Here is a 13,973-nt window from a genome sequence, read left to right as displayed (position 1 = left end):
AGCACTGGTGCCGCATGATAAATATTGAAATGTAGTTAATGTTCCCTGTATAAACCCCTGGGCAGTAAAAGGGTGCACGGTCGAAAGATTGGTGTATCTATCAGATGTCCAACATTCGTGAATTTTGTTAATCAAGTGTCAATAATTCTTCTCATCGCGACAAATATGCGTGAGGAAAATATGGCGCCAATCCGTTTACTGTGAAATGTAGGGTGTACTGTGAAATGTTATTGCCACTCCTGATGGCTGTTGTTTCTTCAGGCATTAGAGAGCCAGACTGACCCTGTCTGCGCTTCTCTCTCACCATGGCAACAGACCTGTTCAGTATCTGAGTGAAGATTGCCCCCTGCTTGTGAACCAGCAACATTAGAGTCACCATCCCGCCCTCTAGGATCTGTTTCCTGCAGATGTTTGGCTTTTAAAAAATTTGGACGAATTTCTCGGTGACAATCAAGATGAGAAGATGTGTTCACGGAGTGAAAGCGGAAGGGGAAATTTTGATTTTGAAAATCTCAACAAGGATGGGGATGTGCTGAGCAGAGACACTGAAGGTGGCTCCCCTCCTGGGAACTCAAAATTAGGCACTTTTAACCCAAAATAGGCCGCCAAAACCTCTGCATTGTGGCTCTACTGGAGGGCACCAAGGGTAGGAACCTGCGGAATACGTGGCCCAGATGCTGGGCAATCTGATTGGAGGGGAAAGCTTCCCCAAACCTTCAAAAATGGACAGAGGGACGGTCACCCCGGCATAAACCCAAGGCCGAGGAGTAGCCACTGGCCTTCATTGCAAAACTGCACTAGTGCCAAAGCGGGGAAAAGATCCTGAACTAGTCAAGACATACAAGGTTCTGTATATGGGAGGGACACCAGTTCCGGGTGTACTAGGATTTGCGGCAGACCTGGCCAAAGCACCAGGCAGAATGTGACACAGCCAAGGCGACCCTTTATAAGAACAAGGGGCGAGATTCTCCACTCCCGCGCCGGTTGGGAGAATCACCTGGGCCGCCAAAATTTCCCGGGACGCCGGTCCGATGCCCTCCCGCGATTCTCCCAAGCGGCGGGAACGGTCCGGTCAAGTTCTGCGGACCGCAGGCCGGATGAATCGCCGGAGACACCCAAAATGCCAATTCTGCGGCACCCCCGCTATTCTCAAGCCCGGATGGGCCAAGCGGCCAGGCCAAAACGGCGGGTTCCCCCCGGCGCCGTCCACACCTGGTCGCTGCCGTCGGGAACAGCGTGCAAACGCTGGGGGGCGGCCTGCGGGGGGCGAGGGGGGATCCTGCACTGGGGGTACCTCAAATGTGGGGTGGCCCGCGATCGGTGCCCACCGATCGTCGGGCCGTCCTCTCTGAAGGAGGACCTCCTTTCTTCTGCGGCCCCGCAAGATCCGTCCGCCATCTTCTTGCGGGGCGGACTTAGAGAGGACGGCAACCACGCATGCGCGGGTTGGCGCCGACCAACCCGCGCATGCGCGGATGACGGCAGTTATGCGGTGCCAGCCGCGTCATCTATGCGGCGCCGCCTTTACGCGGGCGACAAGGCCTGGCGCGTGTAGATGACGCGGCCCCGATCCTAGCCCATTGTCAGGGCCTGAATCGGTCGGGATCGGGGCCGTTTCGTGCCGTCATGAACCTCGACGGCGTTCACGACGGCGCGGCCACTTCGGCGCGGGAGTGGAGAATCCCGCCCAAGGTGCGGTTCGGAATGCAGCACCCCGCCAAACTCTGGGTGACTTTCCAGGGAAGGGAGTATTATTTCACCACACCAGCGGATGCAGATGCACAACCATGGGCTGGGAAGGCAACAAAACCAGCAGTGAACCAAACACTTAATCGTATCAGTCAACAACAAAAAATGTAGAGATTATTTCCGTGGGACTGAACCATCTCATCTTCAAATCGGTCGTTGAATTCCAGAAAGGAGGGGATGAGAGCAGTAAGATGAAGGAGGGAGTGAGGAGGACAAGGAAAGGGAGGAAGAGACACGCATCGGTCGGGGGGAGGTGTAGATCGACCATTGTGGGGGGTGCCACCACACTAGTGGGTGAGCTAGCACAAGGAAGTACGAGGGAGGGGGGGGGGCGTGTGACACGGCTCCCAACGGGATCTGGTGACAGGGGAGAGAATACTCTAGATGGGGGAGGTAATCCGAGGGGGAAAGGCTGGGGGGGGGGAACTTATAGGGACGAGGTGGGGGGGGGGGGGGGAAGGGGGCCAGACCCAGGGGGAAAGCTGAGGGACGAGTGTGGGGAAGGGCACTAGGCTGGCTATGACAGATCGCACATGGCAGCAAGGATAATGAAGGCACTGCAAATAGTCGCTTTGGAGGGCCCTCAAACAAAGGGAAACCCCAGAGTGCAGGGGCTCATCCACATGGCAGACACATAGATGGCGGCTATCTTGAATGGCCCCTGGACAATGGGAAACCCAGGAACGCAGGGGCACAGCCACATGGTGAGGACGGTGATCACAGCCATCTTGGATGGCCCCCTAACAAAGGGCAAACCTGGATTGCAGAGCACATCCACAATGTACGTATGGTTGTTTCCGTGGAAGGGTGGGGACAGAACCCCCCCCGTCAGAACAGTCAAATGGGATGTCAGGGGTCTTAGCAGCCCAGTTAAAAGATCTAGTCTTTGTCCATCTTAAAAGCATGAAAGCCGACATAGGCTTCCTCCAGAAGACCCACCTGAGGGAGAAGGACCAACTGCAAGAAGAATGAGCTGGGTGGGACAGACCATTCCTGCTATGGGATGAGGGCTAGGATGTACTGCTCAATAAGAGGACAGCATTTACAGCGATTATGGCCCAAGGGGGACGGTACGTCATGGTTAGTGGTGTCCTGGAAGAGGCACCAGCGGTCCTTCTAAACGCGTACGCTCCCAACTGGGACAACACAGAATTCATGAAGAAAGCCATGGTGGAAATCCCCAACATAGACACACACTGACTCATCATGGGGGGGACTTTAACTGTGTACAGGACCCACGGACAAACAGATCAAACCCCAAATCGGGGGAAAAGTCAAACATGGTGAAGGAACTGGTGTTCATGGACCAGATGGGAGCAGTGGAACCATGGGGGTTCACACACCCAAGGGAGAAGGCATTCTCCTTCTTCTCTCAGGGACACAGGGTATATACTCGGATCAACGTCTTTGTAGTGGGAAAGCGGTGCTTGCTGGTGTGGTAGGAGCGGATACTCCACGATCGTGACCTCCGACCATACTCCACACTATGTGGATGTGAGATTGGAGAGGGGCCGAACGAAGCTGATCATGGCCCTCCTGGCCAATAAGGCATTCTGCGAATGGATATCACAGGCCATAGATGGGTACATTACCAACAACCAGAATGGGGAGGTCTCACCTTCCACGTTCTTGGAGGTGCTGAAGGCAATGATAAGGAGGGAAATTATTGTGTACAAGACACACAAAGATAGGAAGGAGAGTGCGGTTAGGCAAGTGCTGGTTGACCCCATCCTGGAAGTGAATCGGCGGTACTCCTCGGCCCAGACTGTAGAACTACTGGCAGAGAGGAAGAAGCTACAAATGGACTTTGACCTCTTCTCCATGGGGAAAACAGAGCACCATCTCCATCGGACACGGAGGACCTTCTGTGAACATGGAGCCAAAGCCAGCCGCCAGCTGACTCACCAGCTGAAAAAGCAGGCAGCCACGAGGGAGATAGCCCACTTTAGAGACAGTGACGGCAGGCAAGTTGCCACACCAGAAAGTGTCAATGAAGTCTTCACGACCTTTTACGGGGGGCTGTACACCTTCGAACCACCCAAGAAGGACTTGTGGATGAAGCAGTTCCTCGATGGACTGGAAATGCCGGTTGTCTGGGAAGAGAAGAGACAGGGCCTGGAGGTCCCATTAAAACTGGGAGAAGTCATGGAGAATATCAACTCCATGCAGACGAGGAAGGCGCTGGAGCATCCTGGATTCCCGGCGGACCTCAAAAAAAGATTTCCGCCTTGCAGGACTTATGGGGATACTGGAATTTTGTCGGTTCTCAGGTTATAAACTGAATATTGGCAACTGTAAGATTTTTGCGATCCAGGCAAGGGGGCAGGAGAGGAGACTGAAGGAAATGCCGTTCAAAGTGGTGGGAGGGAGTTTTTGGTAACTGGGGATTCAAGTGGCAAGAGACTGGGGGCAGCTTCATAAACTAAATTTGGGCAGGTTGATTGAGCAAATGAAAGGGGACTTCCGTAGGTGCTCCCACTGTCATTGGCGGGGAGGGTACAGACCGTGAAAATGACAGTCCTCCCGAGATTGCTGTTTGTGTTTCAGTGTCTTCCAATCTTCATCCCCCCCCCCCCCCAGGGGACAACTGCCCCCGACTATGTCTGAAGCAACGATATCGCTTCTCTTAAAGAAGGAAAAGGACCCGCTACAATGCGGGTCCTATAGACCTATTTCCCTCCTAAATGTAGATGCCAAGGTCCTGGCCAAGGTAATGGCAATGAGAATAGAGGAATGTGTCCCGGGGGTGGTCCACGAGGACCAAACTGGGTTTGTGAAGGGGAGACAGCTGAACACGAATATACGGAGGTTGTTAGGGGTAATGATGATGGCCCCACCAGAGGGAGAAACGGAGATAGTAGTGGCGATGGATGCCGAGAAAGCATTTGATAGAGTGGAGTGGGATTATTTGTGGGAAGTGTTGAGGAGATTTGGTTTTGGAGAGGGGTATGTTAGATGGGTGCAGCTGTTGTATAGGGCCCCAGTGGCGAGCGTGGTCACGAATGGACGGGGATCTGCATATTTTCGGCTCCATAGAGGGACAAGGCAGGGATGCCCTCTGTCCCCATTATTGTTTGCACTGGCGATTGAGCCCCTGGCGATAGCGTTGAGGGGTTCCAAGAAGTGGAGGGGAGTACTTAGGGGAGGAGAAGAGCACCGGGTATCTTTGTATGCGGACGATTTGCTACTATACGTGGCGGACCCGGCGGAGGGGATGCCAGAAATAATGCGGATACTTGGGGAGTTTGGGGATTTTTCAGGGTATAAATTGAACATGGGGAAAAGTGAGTTGTTTGTGGTGCATCCAGGGGAGCAGAGTAGAGAAATAGAGGACCTACCGTTGAGGAAGGTAACAAGGGACTTTCGTTACCTGGGGATCCAGATAGCTAAGAATTGGGGCACATTGCATAGGTTAAATTTAACGCGGTTGGTGGAACAGATGGAGGAGGATTTCAAGAGATGGGATATGGTATCCCTGTCACTGGCAGGGAGGGTGCAGGCGGTTAAGATGGTGGTCCTCCCGAGATTCCTCTTTGTGTTTCAGTGCCTCCCGGTGGTGATCACGAAGGCTTTTTTTAAAAGGATTGAAAAGAGCATCATGGGTTTTGTGTGGGCCGGGAAGACCCCGAGAGTGAGGAAGGGATTCTTACAGCGTAGCAGGGATAGGGGGGGGCTGGCACTACCAAGCCTAAGTGAGTATTATTGGGCCACTAATATTTCAATGGTGAGTAAGTGGATGGGAGAGGAGGAGGGAGCAGCGTGGAAGAGATTAGAGAGGGCGTCCTGTAGGGGGACTAGCCTACAGGCTATGGTGACAGCCCCATTGCCGTTCTCACCGAGGAACTACACCACAAGCCCGGTGGTGGTGGCTACACTGAAGATTTGGGGACAGTGGAGACGGCATAGGGGAAAGACTGGAGCCTTGGGGGGGTCCCCGATAAGAAACAACCATAGGTTTGCCCCGGGGGGAATGGATGGGGGATATGGAATGTGGCAAAGAGCAGGAATAATGCAACTGAAAGATCTGTTTGTGGATGGGAAGTTCGCGAGTCTGGGAGCGCTGACCGAGAAATATGGGTTGCCCCAAGGGAATGCATTCAGGTATATGCAACTGAGGGCTTTTGCGAGGCAACAGGTGAGGGAATTCCCGCAGCTCCCGACACAAGAGGTGCAGGACAGAGTGATCTCAAAGACATGGGTGGGGGATGGTAAGGTGTCAGATATATATAGGGAAATGAGGGACGAAGGGGAGACTATGGTAGATGAACTAAAAGGGAAATGGGAAGAAGAGCTGGGGGAGGAGATCGAGGAGGGGCTGTGGGCAGATGCCCTAAGCAGGGTAAACTCGTCGTCCTCGTGTGCCAGGCTAAGCCTGATTCAGTTTAAGGTATTACACAGGGCACATATGACTGGAGCACGGCTCAGTAAATTTTTTGGGGTGGAGGATAGGTGTGCGAGGTGCTCGAGAAGCCCAGCGAATCATACCCATATGTTTTGGTCATGCCCGGCACTACAGGGGTTTTGGATGGGGGTGACAAAGGTGCTTTCAAAAGTAGTAGGAGTCCGGGTCGAACCAAGCTGGGGGTTGGCTATATTTGGGGTTGCACAAGAGCCGGGAGTGCAGGAGGCGAGAGAGGCCGATGTTTTGGCCTTTGCGTCCCTAGTAGCCCGGCGCAGGATATTGCTAATGTGGAAAGAAGCCAAGCCCCCGGGGGTGGAGACCTGGATAAATGACATGGCGGGGTTTATAAAGCTAGAGCGGATTAAGTTCGTCTTAAGGGGGTCGGCTCAAGGGTTCACCAGGCGGTGGCAACCGTTCGTCGAATACCTCGCAGAAAGATAGACGGAATGGGAAAAAGAAGGCAGCAGCAGCAGCCCAGGATCGGGGGGGGGGGGGGGGGGGCGGGGGCGGGGGCGGGGGGGGGGGGGGGGAGGAGGAACCAGAAGGACTCTCAGGGTTGTTAATATATACTGTATAGTATGTATAGGTCGTTGCTACAGATAATTATATATTGGACTGTTAAATTATATTTTTGGAGAGTGTTACTTGTGACAAGGCAGTTGCCAATTAGGGCTAGTTTTCATTTTTGTTATTTATTATTTATTCATTTTTTTGTTTTGTTTATAAAATAGGTCATTGTTATTTGTGTTGTTATAATATTGTGTAAAGGATGCACAATGTACTGTGTTGGTTGACCAAAAATTTTCAATAAAATATTTAATAAAAAAAAAAAAAATCTTCATCCCCAAGGTATTTTTTGGGAAGATGAATGCCCCAAGGGTGAAGAAGGTCCTTCTTGAGCGGGAGCGCGGGGAGTGGGGTTTGGCCCTTCTGAACTTTATTAATTACTACTGGGCGTCTAATATATCAATGGTTAGGAAATGGGTAGTGGGGGAGGGGTCGGTTTGGGAGCGAGTGGAGGCGACATCTTGCAAGGGCACGAGTCTGAAGGCTTTGTTAATGGCACCTCTGACATTCTCGCCAGCTCGGTACTCCACAAGCCCAGTGGTAGTGGCAGCCCCGAGTGTGTGGGGGCAATGGAGGCAGCACGTGAGACTGGAGGGGGCGTCGGTATGGTCACCGATCTGTGATAATCAGCAACTTGCTCCAGGGGGGCTGGACGAGGGCTTCAGAATGTGGCAATAGGCAGGGATTGGGAGATTTGGGGATCTCTTCATTGAGGAGAGTTTCCCGAGTCTGGAGGAGCTGGAGGAGGAGTTTGAGTTGCCGGGTGGGAATGGTTCCGGTACCTGCAGGTGCGGGATTTTGTTTGGAGGCAGGTCCCAAGCTTCCCTCGCCTCCCACAAAGGGGACTACAGGATAAGGTGATGTCAAAAACAGGGGTTGGGAGGGAAGGGTCTCAGAAAGATACAAGGAACTGTTGGAGTGGGAAGGGTCCCAATCAGGGAGGTGAAGAGGAAGTGGGAGGAAGAGCTGGGAGGGGAGTTGGAAGTCGGGTTATGGGAGAAGACCCTGAGGAGAGTCACTGCATCCTCATCATGTGCCAGACTTAGCCTGATCCAGTTCAAGGTGATCCACAGGGCTCATATGACTGTGGCCCAGATGAGTAGGTTTTTGAGGAGGAGGAGGATAGGTGTGGTGGTGTAGGGGAAGTCCTGCAAACCGTACCTATGTTTTGGGCGTGTCCGAGGCTGAGGGGATTTTGGCAGAGATTTTCAGATGTCATGTCAGAGATCCTGGAAGGGAGGGTGACTCCAAGTTCACAGATGGCAATATTTGGAGTGTCATAAGATCCGGGAGCCCGGGGGGGGGGGGGGGGGGGGGGAGAAAGAGAGGCTGACATTTTGGCCTTTGCCTCCCTGATGGCCCGGAGACGGATTTTGCTGGGATGGAGGGACTCGGAGCCTCCAACATCGGGGGGTTGGGTCAGTGACATGGCAGAGTTTCTTAGCCTAGAGAAAATTAAGTTTGCCTTAAGGGGTTCATTACAGGGGTTCGTTCGGAGGTGGAATTGACCTTCAGCAGGAGGAGGAGGGGGGGGGGGGGGCGGGGGAGGAAAGAGGAGGCATGGAAGTGATGAACAAGGGTAGGGAATCTAATGTATGGATAGTTAGGGGGGAGTTGGGCATGTGGAATTTTTGCATCTGTCGGTTTTCTCTGTTTAAAATGCTTAAATTATAAATGCCTCAATAAAATATTTTAAAAAAAAGAATTGCGTCAACATTGGCCCTGCACCTGCGAGAGATGTTTCCAGACTCGGTAGTAAAGGGCACCCTGTCACCAACACTGGTACACGACTTAATATCGCTGATACCCAAAAAGGACAAAGACCCAACAGAATGCAGATGCAGCAGGTGCATCTCACAGGCACAATGATCCTGGAAAAGACCAAAAGCGTCTGGAAGTGTGCCAGATGTAGTCGCGAGGACCAGACGGGCTTTGTCAAGGGCAGGCAGTTAACATCGAACATCAGGCACCTGCTGAACGTGACAAAGACCCCGTTCGGGGAGAGAACACCAGAAGTGATCATCTCCCTGAATGCAGAAAAGGCCTTCAACAGAGTTGAGTGGAAGTACCTCATAGAGGTCCTGGAAAGGTTTGGGTTCAGACGAGGGTTCACCTCCTGGGTGAAACTACTGCACAGTGCTCCCATGGCAAACGATCAGACAAACACCACCAGCTCTGAATACTTCCAGCTGCACAGAGGCAGGAGACAGGGATGCCCGCTGTCCCCACTGCTGTTTGCTCTGGCAATCAAGCCACTGGCGATCGCCCTCAGAATGGCAAAGAGGTGGAGTGGTATCGAAAGGGGGTCAGAGAGTATAGAGTTTCACTCTAAGCGGATGATGTGCTCCTCTACATCTCAAACAACCGAGCCAGCATGGAACGTATAATTAAACCCATAAAGGAGTTCAGAGCCTTCTCGGGTTACAAACTTAACCTGAGCAAAAGTGAGGTCTTCCCTGTGAACTCGGAGGACGGAGGGACAGAGCTGGAGGAACTGTTGTTCAAACAAGCCCAGACCAAATTCCGCTACCTGGGGATCCAAATAGCCCACGACTGGACATGGATCCACAAATGGAACCCGACGAATCTGGTGGAGGAAGTCAAAAGGGACCAGCAGAGATGGGGCTCAATCCCACTCTCCCTCTCAAGGAGGATACAGACTGTGGTAAACACCACTAGTAACACAGTGCATGTATTATGGTACTGATACTGTATTACAGGTACAACGGTAAATCCCAGCCTGCTGGCTCCTCCCAGCAGGCAGCGTATAAAAGTGTATGCTCTCCTGCGCTACTCCCATTCTGGTTCCATCTGCAGGAGGCACAACATCTTGTGCAATAAAGCCTCGATTGTTTCACCATTCTCATCTCGTAGTAATTGACGGTACATCAATTTATTGCACAAGATTTTAATAGATGAACATCTTAATCAAGCCCGATCACCTGGAGCTGAGCCCTCACGCAGCCAATGCCACGTCCACCTTCGAGCACTGGCTAGCCTGCTTCGAAGGCTACCTCAGAGCAGCCACTGAAGAACTCTCGGACCCACAGAAGCTCCAAGTCCTCTACTCACGGGTGAGCCCTGAAATTTTTCCCCTCATCTGGGATGCGCCCACCTACACAGAAGATGATGCTCCTAAAGGGACATTACATGAAGTCGGTGAATCAAGTCTATGCCAGGCACCTCCTGGCCACGAGACGGCAACTCCGGGGGGAGACTCTGGACGATTTCTTGCAGGCCCTACAGATTCTTGGAAGGAACTGTGACTGCCAGGCAGTTTCGGCAGTCCAACCGAACTATTAATCAGAGACGCTTATGTCACGGGCATGAAGTTTACGTACGTTCGCCAGTGACTATTGGAAGGGGCTACGTTCGATCTTGCAGAGACTAGGCAGCTTGCTAATTCACGAGAAGTGGCCTCCCGAAATCTGGAGGCCTACACCTCCGACCGCACGGCACCCTCCTGGGCATCGTGGGCCCCACCAGCGCCGGCTCGAGCTCACCGCAAGCCTGCGCTGCGCGACAGCCAGCCAACTCCGGGGGGCCCAAGTGTTATTTTTGTGGCCAGAGCAAACATCCCAGGCACAGAGCGCAACCTGCAATGGGTGCGGGAAGAAGGGCCACTCGGTTTCCATTTGCCAGGCCCGGTCGGTTGCCGCTGTTTCCCGGCCCGGCATTGCTACACCCCCTATGTGTGATCCAGGGGCGCCGCCATCTTCTCCACCACAAGCCACGTGCGGCCTGTGGGTGCCGCCATCTTTGATGCCACCCATCATGGGCGCCGTCATCTTTGGCACCATTTTGAACCGCGCCTCAGGACGCTTGCTCGTCTGGCCGTTCGCTGCCCACTGATACTTCCGCCACCGCTGATCAGCCCGGGACCTCCCAACACCTTCCGCAGCTCGCCTCCATCACCCTGGATCAGTCCCGGCCCTGCAACCTCGCGACCGCTATGACGACAGTGAAGATCAACGGGCACGAGACATAGAATTACATAGAATTTACAGTGCAGAAGAAGGCCATTCGGCCCATCGAGTCTGCACCAGCTCTTGGAAAGAGCACCCTACCCAAGTCCACATCTCCACCCTATCCCCATATCCCAGCAACCCCACCCAGCACTAAGGGCACTAACCTGCCTCTTTGACTCCGGGAGCACAGAGAGTTTCATCCACCCTGCTACGGTAAGGCGCTGCTCCCTCCCGGTACTTTCTGTCACCCAGAAAATCTCCCTTGCCTCCGGATCCCATTCCATGGAAATCCGGGGGTACTGTGTCGCGACCCTTACCGTTCAGGGCGTAGAGTTCAGCAACTTCAGGCTCTACGTCCTCCCCCATCTCTGCACTGCCCTGTTACTAGGTCTTGATTTTCAATGCCACCTCCAAAGCCTTACTTTGAAATTCGGCGGACCCCTGCCACCCCTCACTTTCTGCGGCCTCAGGACCCTTAAGATCGATCCACCTTCACTGTTTGCAAACGTCACCTCGGACTGCAATCCCGCTGCTTCTAGGAGCAGACAATACAATGCCCAGGACAAGACCTTCATCAGGTTGGAGGTCCAATGGCTTCTGCGGGAGGGGATCATGAGGCCAGCAACAGCCCCTGGAGAGCTCAAGTGGTTGTAGTGAAGACTGGGGAGAAGCACAGGATGGTCATTGACTACAGCCAGACCATCAACCGGTACACGCAACTTGACGCATACCCCCTCCCACGCATATCTGGCATGGTCAATCAGATTGCGCAGTATCGAGTCTTCTCCACAGTTGATTTGAAGTCCATCCACCACCAGCTCCCCATCTGCCCGGAGGACCGCCAATACACTGCATTCGAAGCAGATGGCCGCCTCCATCTCTCCCTTAGAGTTCCCTTCGGCGTCCCCAATGGGGTCTCGGTCTTCCAGCGGGAGATGGACCGAATGGTTGACCAGTATGGGCTACGGGCCACCTTCACGTACCTAGATAATGTCACCATCTGCGGCCACGACCAGCAGGACCACGACGCAAACCTCCAAAATTCCTCCATACCGCCAAACTCCTTCACCACACCTACAATAAGGAGAAATGCGTGTTCCACACCAACCGCTGGAACTCCCTCTCCCCCAAGGCCCTGAAACCTGGTTTTTTTCTCGTATTACACGCAGTGGGTCCCGAATTATGCGGACAAGGCCCGCCCACTTTTCAAGTCCACAGTTTTTCCCCTGACGGCTGAGGCCCGCCAGGCCTTCAACCACATCAAGGCGGACATCGCCAAGGCCACGATGCACGCAGTCGACGAGACCCTCCCTTTCAGGTGGAGAGCGATGCATCAGACTTTGCTCTGGCCGCCACCCTCAACCAGACGGGCAGGCCCGTGGCCTTCTTTTCCCACACCCTCCATGCTTCCGAAATTCGGCACTCCTCTGTCGAAAAGGAGGCCCAAGCCATTGTGGAAGCTGTGCGACATTGGAGGCATTACCTGGCCGACAGGAGATTCACTCTCCTCACTGACCAATGGTCGGTTGCCTTGATGTTTAACAATACACAGCGGGGCAAGATCACGAATGACAAGATCTTGAGTTGGAGGACCGAGCTCTCCACCTATAACTATGTGATCTTGTACCGCCCGGGGAAGCTCAATGAACCCCCAGATGCCCTGCCCCGCGGTACATGTGCCAGCGCACAAGTGGACTGACTCCGGGCTCTCCACTATGACCTCTGCCACCTGGGGGTCACCCGGTTCTTCCATTTTGTGAAGGTCCGCAACCTGCCCTACTCCATTGAGGAGGTCAGGACCGTAACCAGAGACTGCCAAATCTGCTCAGAGTGCAAGCCGCACTTCTACTGGCCAGATCGAGCGCACCTGGTGAAGGCCTCCTGACCCTTTGAGTGCCTCAGCATGGACTTCAAAGGGCCCCTCCCCTCCACCAACCGCAACGTGTACTTCCTCAATGTAATTGATGAGTACTCCCGGTTCCCCTTCGCCATCCCATGTCCCGACATGACTTCTGCCACGGTCATCAAAGCCCTGCACAGCATCTTTACTCTGTTTGGTTTCCCCACCTACATCCACAGCGATCGGGGATCCTCCTTCATGAGTGATGAGCTGCGGCAGTTCCTGCTCAGCAAGGACATCGCCTCGAGCAGGACAATCAGCTGCAACCCCCGGGGAAACAGGCAGGTGGAGAGGGAGAACAGGACGGTCTGGAAGGCCACCCTGCTGGCCCTTCAGTCTAGAAATCTCCCGGTCGCCTGCTGGCAGGAGGTCCTCCCCGACGCGCTCCACTCCATCCGGTCGCTCCTCTGCACCGCTACTAATGAGACCTCTCACGAGCGTGTGTTTGCCTTCCCTAGGAAGTCCACCTCCGGGGTCTCGCTCCCAACATGGCTGACAGTTCCTGGACCCGTCCTCCTCCGGAAGCATGTGCGGAGCCATAAATCGGATTCCTTGGTTGAGAAAGTCCACCTCCTCCATGCGAACCCACAGTGCGCCTACGTGGCACACCCAGACAGGCGACAGGACACAGTCTCCCTCCGGGACCTGGCACCCGCTGGGTCCCCACCCACAACCCCCAAGCTGATACCACTCCTCCCTCCCCGGTTGCCTCATTCACCCCTGCGCCACCCACCCTCCCACCTGCGAACCTCACCGCAGCCCCCACCCCAGCAGGATCCGTCCCCTCACGGGGTCCACTAAGGGGTGACAAAGAAGAGAAAAACACGCTCCCGGAGTCACAGGTGACCACGTCAGCACCCACATCACCACCAGGACTGAGGCGATCGCAGCGGAGGGTCAGAGCCCTCGACTGACTCAATCTGTAATGTTTTTCTTCACCTCCACTGGACTCTTTTTTAAACAGGGGGTGAATGTGGTAAACACCACTAGTAACACATTGCATGTATTAAGGTACTGATACTGTATTACAGTACCAATGGTAAATCCCAGCCTGCTGGCTCCTCCCAGCAGGCGGCGTATAAAAGTGTATGCTCTCCTGCGCTGCTCCCATTCTGGATCCATCTGCAGGAGGCACAACATCTTGTGCAATAAAGTCTCGATTGTTTCACCATTCTCGTCTCGTGGTAATTGACGATCAAAATTAACGTACTGCCCAGGTTCCTCTTCCTGTTCAGATCCCTCCCGATCTACATCCCCAAGGCCTTCTTCAACACTTTTCTTTGAGGGGAGGAAAGACTGAGGGGATGGGTTGAGGAACTGGGAGCATATTGGGTGAAGATGGAGGAGAGTTTCTGCATGAGGACATCCCTCCCAGTCCTCGTCACAA

Source organism: Scyliorhinus torazame, chromosome 3 (assembly GCF_047496885.1).
Source record: "Scyliorhinus torazame isolate Kashiwa2021f chromosome 3, sScyTor2.1, whole genome shotgun sequence".
NCBI classification, from domain to species: domain Eukaryota; kingdom Metazoa; phylum Chordata; class Chondrichthyes; order Carcharhiniformes; family Scyliorhinidae; genus Scyliorhinus; species Scyliorhinus torazame.
The sequence above is the reverse complement of the archived record's forward strand: the minus strand, read 5'-3'. Positions refer to the sequence as shown.